We start from the raw sequence: 7,266 nt of genomic DNA on the forward strand, positions 1-7,266 counted from the left end.
TAAAAGGCAGTTGGTAAAGTAAAAACTCACTTCAGCTTTAAGATATCTTTTGCAAAAGTTGAGACTCATTAGTTTTTTCTATTCATCCTGCCATGAGACAGTCCTATTAGTTGTATAATTCTTCAAGTTTCACACTGACTATAAAAATTATGGGCCCACCATGACCAGGTTCCTTACCCTAAATATATCAGAAGGGAAGAAGGACAAAAAGACCATCAGATTTTGCCTCCTATTTATGCATCAAGATTTAAAACATTGTTTCAAAAATGGACAGAACCTGAAAAGCTGTACATAGACTCATTAATCTTACATTTTTAATGTATTTTTAGTGTCCTTTTGCTACTTCTTTTTCCTACCCAGAAAAAGAAAGAAAAAGGCAAACAAACTGAGGGGAAGAATAAGGGGGATCCCAGCTACACTGGAAAGCTGGAGAGGCTTTGACATGGAGGTTTCATTATCACTTCCACTCCCTCCCTGTAGGCATTCATTAAAATGTCAACCGTGTGAAGGTATATTCGTAAATATATAAATAATACATAATAATTTCATTTGCAGATTCCACTCGGGAATACTGGCCCCAAACCATGTTAGTCTTGCTTATACCAGGAAAAATCATAAGTATTATTCTGCTCCAGCGTGTATCCAGTGGTAGTAATAATGCTGGTGCAGCAATTCAAAGTGGGCTCATAGATTCTCCTTATGTATCATCGTACCGTGCTAATATACTGTGGTGTGTAAGCCCTGTTGACTGTGTGCCTTCCACACTGCAAGGTTAAAAGATGTGATCTGAAAATAACACAAGCTCAGCTTGATTTAACAGTGGTCTCCAGCTGATAGAGTACGTCTAGCTCTGGACGTTTGGATTGAATGGATAATGTCTCATTTCAAACCCACTCTCAGCCAAGTGCAACAACACACTGTTATTAAGAAAGTACAGTGATAAGTTTGTGCAGGCCACCTTAATTATGGTGTTGCCTAAAATCTGCATGCGTAGCTTTACCCAGCTTTAGCAGCATGTGTATGTTTATGTATGTATGATATACATTTATCACGGAGACTAGTGATTCACTTCATGTATGGGCAGAGGCAGAAGAGCCGACGAGAATGGCATTTGGGAACTTCCACATCTCGTGCCCCAGGCTGAAGGCGGCACACTTGGACTGGCTGCAAAGCAAGACATCATCTAATTGACTATTGCACTGCTCCCTTTTAGGGGATCCCTTTTAGGATGCCAGTGCTGACCAGTATGGACAAGACATAACAACCTGGGAATGGCTGTTCCGCAGTCTGTGTGAAAGGAGTGGGTGGTCTCTGTCTTGCCAATGGCAGCCTATTGTCTATATGATGAAAACTCTCCTGCAAGTGGCATTAATCAACATCCAAGTTGGCAATCATAGAGAGTTTAGGAGTTGAATGAAAATAGAGGCTCTTGGCCCTCCCAGTGGCCCCAAAAGAATAGGGCTGAAGGCAAAACCCATGGATAGGGCAGCCTGGGTGGCTTTGCCTAGCACAGTCCATATAAAACCCATTCCACAGGATTACAGGCTCGAGGGCTGTCGAGCCACTGCTTTGCAAAACCATAAAGTTCCCGTTTAAAAGATGTTAAAGGAATCTTAAGGAAAAAAATACATAATTAATATAAATGCTAGTTTTCCATTGAGTCATACATCTTCATTTAACTTAGTGATTTAGTGATTCCTAAAGGAAATGATTATAGTCCTTTGTTCTTAAACAAATAAGTTGTGTTCTTTATCCTCTGAAAAAGCTGATAATATGATAGGTGCAGCTCTAAGGAATAATTATACTAAATGGCCGTGGTTACCTCAAAAGACAGAATATATCTATTATGCAGAATTCCCTACAGAAATCTTAGAAATCTTATATGCATTGATTGCTAGTTAGCATTAGAAAGACCTTTGCAAGTTGACTTTACCAAAGCAGCAACTATTTGCATTAGCAAACAGGCAACATCGGCTAGCTGATAAGAATACTGTGGAGTAATGCAATTAATATAGCTATGTCTGTTAATTAGTGTTTGCTGACTGTCAAAAGAAGATACTGTTAGGAGACAAACTTATTTTCCTGATTAAAGAGTAGGGCCCATCTTGTTGAATTGAGCTGGACCCACTTTTGATCTAATTAAAACTAGCAAAGTACTGTGTACTGGAAACTTGTGCCACTCTGACACACATTTGCATATTCATAAGTGAGATAGATTAATATTTTGCAATTAACATGGACCAATGAGAATAAAGCCTAATTAGCAAACCTGCTCTCTTTATTAACTTTCAGGTCAGGCTTTTGTTATATTATAAAGTAATAATGGAACAGGAAGTCCTTTTTAAGAAAAAGAGTTATGTCATGTAGTTCATTCCTTTCTCATTCAAGCTCCATCTACTTGTTACTCCACTATTACTCACAGCCATTTAGTTAATGATTAGGATGATGCAAAGGAGGATGAGATTCATGGGAGTGAAGAGGGTATATTAGGTCAAAGCAGGAGTGGAAAAATTCCTTAAATCCAAAACTCCAGGGCAGTTTGGCTATAGACAAGTTCATTACGATTTGGGGGGGGGGGGAAGGGGGGGGTTGGGGGAGATGGGATTTGTGTTTACTTCATTCAAGGCAGATCTGCAAGATTTTGAATGTTTTTTGGATCCTCAAATGGAAAAAATGAGATCGCATCAGGAAGATGCAATGCAGTTGTGTAGTGTAGTGTACATGTGGCGTTTAAGAAGGTTGCACAGCCACAGAAAATGCAGCAAATGTTAGATTTATATATAAACAATAATTTTAAAAGATCAAATTGTATAAATCATGATCTGTTCAGGGACAGCTGGCAAAAAACTTAGAAATAAGTCATACCTTTACCTTGCTAACTTGTGCCCTCATTATGATTAAATAAAATTGATTTCCTATGTCAATATTTACAAATTCACTGATTCTAACCTTCATTTTTGCCCTATTTAAAATATACAAGGATAAGGCATTTAACTAGATGTAACACATCAAAAAATGGCTCACAAACAAATAATATTATGCGGTATAAACTCCCATTAACTAATAATGTAGTTGACATTGATTGAAAGTGATTAAGTCTAGTGCTCTTTTTCATGTTGTTTGTTAAAATAAATACCAGTGTATATGGGAAAAGCTTGCATCTTCTCATTTTGCAAATGGATTGAACAAAGCTGACTTCTTCCTCATATTAAGTTAAACTAAAGGATTAGTAGATGCATTAGGGAGACACAGGAATGCAGGTAAAGTGATAATAGTCAATGAGGCAGTGTCACTCCATCACTTACCTTTCCTACTTAAAAAAGGTTAGTTACCTAATGATAAAATTTCATGGTCAATTTGGTGTATGTAATTAAATGGGACTGTAAACCTGCTGCTGTTTCTCGCCTCTTCAGAGGTCAGCATGGCAGTATAATTCCTGACCCTTGTCCACAAGCATTTTCTTGTAACTGGCACCAAATATTCCCTGGAGGAGCATCCCTTTCCTCTCTTCTTCAGTGAGCAACTTCTGTGTGAGATCTGGCAAACGAGGAAAGGGCACATCACGCCGATTCACCCTGCCAGGGAGATGGGACAGATCCTCATCCCTAAATGTAAGTCGTGGCAGGAACCCAGGCCCCTTCCCATCACTGGCTTCCCTGCTGGGAGCTGAGCACTGGTTCTGCTGGTCTTTCATCACTCAGCTGCCTACAGGTGGCTGGCCTTGAGCCTGCCTGAATGCGGTGAGCTAGATATGGTTTTCCAGGCAGGTAGGCTGTGCTCAGCCCTATTTAGCATCTTGCTCTCTATGCTCCTGTGACATGCAAAGCGAGGGACGTGTTTGATAGCAGGTGACAATATCTGTGCTTTATCCAGGACAGACATGCTCTTGGGCAGAAATCCTCAGGCCAAGGCAGGAGAGCTGTAAATGGAGCCAGGCTCCAGCTCCATTAACCCACTTCCCATCTCCCAGCTCCCTCCTTCCCCTTCGCCTTGCTGCTCAGTGCATCACTGATAAGACCAACCAAGGGCTGTCATATTCCCCAAACTCCTGAAGAAGGACAACAATCTTGTCTGCTTATCTCTGCCTTCAAACCAGCCAGGAAGGCCTGAGCTGGCAGTGTCCCATAGTGCCCCTCGTCCCATAGCGCTCCTTGAACTTTCTGACAGAGGAGTTTTTCATGCAAAGCTGTCCTACTTTGACCCTTCCTGCTCCAAAGCTTCTCCACCCGTGGAACGAGGGTCTGCGTCTTCCACCTCCTGGCCTTCCTGGACAGCCGCCACGGGGGCACTGGTGCATCCTGTGCAGTCTGGTCACCCCTCCGCCTCCTGCTGCTGCTGTCCCTGCAGAGTCCCACCTCATGAAGGGTACCGGCTCCTGAAGCTGTAGCTCTAGCCATTCCCTCACTGGTATTTATCATATAAAAACACACAACTTTTGTACTGACAAGGACTAAAGAATGCACAAATCTTGGCTGCAATCAGCAGAAATTCACTCAGGCAGGGCCATAAGAGCGGAAGATGAGGATGTGCCGGGGAAACCAGAATGCGGTAGACTGTGATGGCTGTAAGTGATGAAGTTAAGGCAAATAATGAAGCTATTACCCTATCTGGGTAATGGCAGAGTTTCAAAGGACAGGAGGAAAATGCCCTACCCTCTGGAAAAGATTAGAGCTAGCTAAAGACAGGGGGTTGAATCTCATTGGGCTAAGAACAGGATTCATGAGGACTTCTTGCATCTGAGCATGAAACTCTAGGCAGAAACTTACTGTATAATCTGACCTATTAAAGAAAGTGGCAGCTACCACATCATGGGAGAAGTGCAGCTGGGCATGTTTGGCTCAAACCTTGCAAGAAGATAAGAGGGAAGAATATTTCACTTGTGGATGATGATAGGCTTTAGGCATGAACAAGGCATCAGATGGTTCAGCTTTAGCAGTATTGAGGCACTTGTGAGAAATGTAAAGGTGAAAAACTGCAGAGGCTGTGACTTGCAGACATTTCTGGTGTTCGGTGATATCTCAGCTGAGATTTTCAGACTTAAGTTTAAGTCTTCTTTAAATACTTAAGTCCTTTTCTGTGGCTAGCAATTAGGTTTTAAGACAATTTATTTAAATGTCTTTCTTTTATTAGCAAGCCCTGAGTCTTCCAGGAACCCATTTGAAAATCCCACTTTGAAGCCTAGACCATCTGCTATATCCACCATGCTTTCAAAATGTCTGAGGTGTTCAGATGAACAGCTAAATGTTGAAACTAGGTAAATTCTCATTAGTGAGAAGTTATAATTATCTAATATCTAAAGCATTTGATTGCTCAAAGAACTAGTAAGAACTACTTTTAATTCGCCATCACAAGTAGCTTTTGATTCAAAATTAGATTTTCAGAAAAGGAAATACTCTAGTTCAAACAAGTATTGAGGAGTCAGTGTTGTCTGTACTATGTCACAGCTCAGATTAGTTGACTGTAGCGATGTCTCCTAAAACCTGAAAGTGAAGCACTAACTCACATAACCTGACATTGAAACAGTTAAAAAAGAATGACACTGCTATCTATTAGCTAAAAAAAGTGAGTAAGGAACATTCCTGTATGTTTTTAGATTCCATAATCATCTGCGATTTAAAAAAGCAGCATATTCTGCTGTGTAACTGTGGCTTTACAGTCCAAGTGTGGCCCAAGTCTAGCCCAGAAGTGAACGTGCAGGTGATAGAGGTCAGCCGTCAGGCACAGGCAGGTAGGAGAGAGCACACAGGAGAAGGTGGTAGGTAGAAGTTAAGGGATGTCAAAGATGCACTGTCAGGTCATCTTTCCTGCTTTGACTGCTAAATAACTTAGCAGCTGGGACGAGGAGGCAACTCCCACAGTTTCCTGATCCTTGTTGCAGTGGCTCATTTTTACTGGAGGAAGAAATTAATTTTGGTCCTCCTCCTCCTCAGAAGTGTTTAGGCCCCTAATGCCTCTTGAGCATTAATCTCTGATTCATTTTGAATAGAAAAAGTCAAATTAAAAAAAAAGAAAAAGTTTTAACATTTCTGTTTCCAAACTCTCCTGGGCATAGCAAAAACGGTAGAATCAAATCTCTGAGCAAACACAAAAAAGTATTGCAAGCCAAAAGTGCTGAATAAGAAAGAAGAAGTGGGACTGCACAGAGATGTTAACACGTTCGAAAATCATGTCCTCGTGGACTTCAGAGACATTAAACACTGCCCAAAAATCCTATTTTCTACAGTAATTATGGAGGCTTTTTCTATAACTTTATGAAAAACAAAACCTCCATAAGATTCTTTTTCTTTTATGATTTCATCCATTCCCGTACCAACAGCAGAGATCTGTAAGTAAAGGAAACTTTGGTTTCAGTACTTCCTCTAACATATTCCTGAATATCTAGATACTGACACTTTAAGATATGTTTTTATTTATAACAAAATCCTGATTTTTTTAAAGGTCTGTCGCGGTTTTATTTTTGTTGAGGGGCAGTTCCCCTGCCTCTTTCTTTTACAGTCAGATAATTCTAGATCTCTGACTGCTTTTAGATTTCTTCTTTTAAATTGTGGCTTATGATCCTACTTACCTTATCAAAAGAAAAATGAAGGGCATTAGGTGAATTTCTACTGTGTTACACTACTCATCTTGCATGAAAAGACAAAGCAAAATGGCTGCCTTGCATGCAGCAATTTGCACTTTGAATTATTCAGATGCTTTTTCTTTTTCTTCCCTTAGTTAGATGGTGCCTGAATCAATTCAAACAAATCAAAGCAGGTAATAAATTGATATAATTTCCCATCAGTCTTGCAGAAAGTCTCATTCAAAATAGCTGCAGGTTTGCAAGTCCATCACACTACGAAGACTTGCAGGATGGTGTGCTGGTATGCCTGATGTCATGGAGTTAACCAACATCTTGTATTGGTGCTTCTCTCATTTCCCTGCTAGAATTGCTACTTTTTTTGTGCAAACAAAAATTCGGTATTCGGGTATTTCTCGGGTAATTCTCAGGTCAGTAAGATATTCTTCTTCAGAGTGGTAACAATCCTCCTTTCTGCATATCCCAGTTATTCTTGTGTGGCTAACATTTATTTATGTAAGAGAGATGATGCCCCCATGCCATTGTTGCATGCCATATTTCTCTGTGGGTACTTAATTAGCATACCTTGTGGGTTTGGGTAATAATTTAAGCATGGATAAAAGAATATTATAAGTGCAAAATGTTTTATTTTGCCACTTGCCACATTATAAGAAATTCTAAGTATGTGTGTGTGTGTGATGCATAGTATG

The sequence above is a fragment of the Dromaius novaehollandiae genome, chromosome 3 (assembly GCF_036370855.1).
Source record: "Dromaius novaehollandiae isolate bDroNov1 chromosome 3, bDroNov1.hap1, whole genome shotgun sequence".
Taxonomy (NCBI): domain Eukaryota; kingdom Metazoa; phylum Chordata; class Aves; order Casuariiformes; family Dromaiidae; genus Dromaius; species Dromaius novaehollandiae.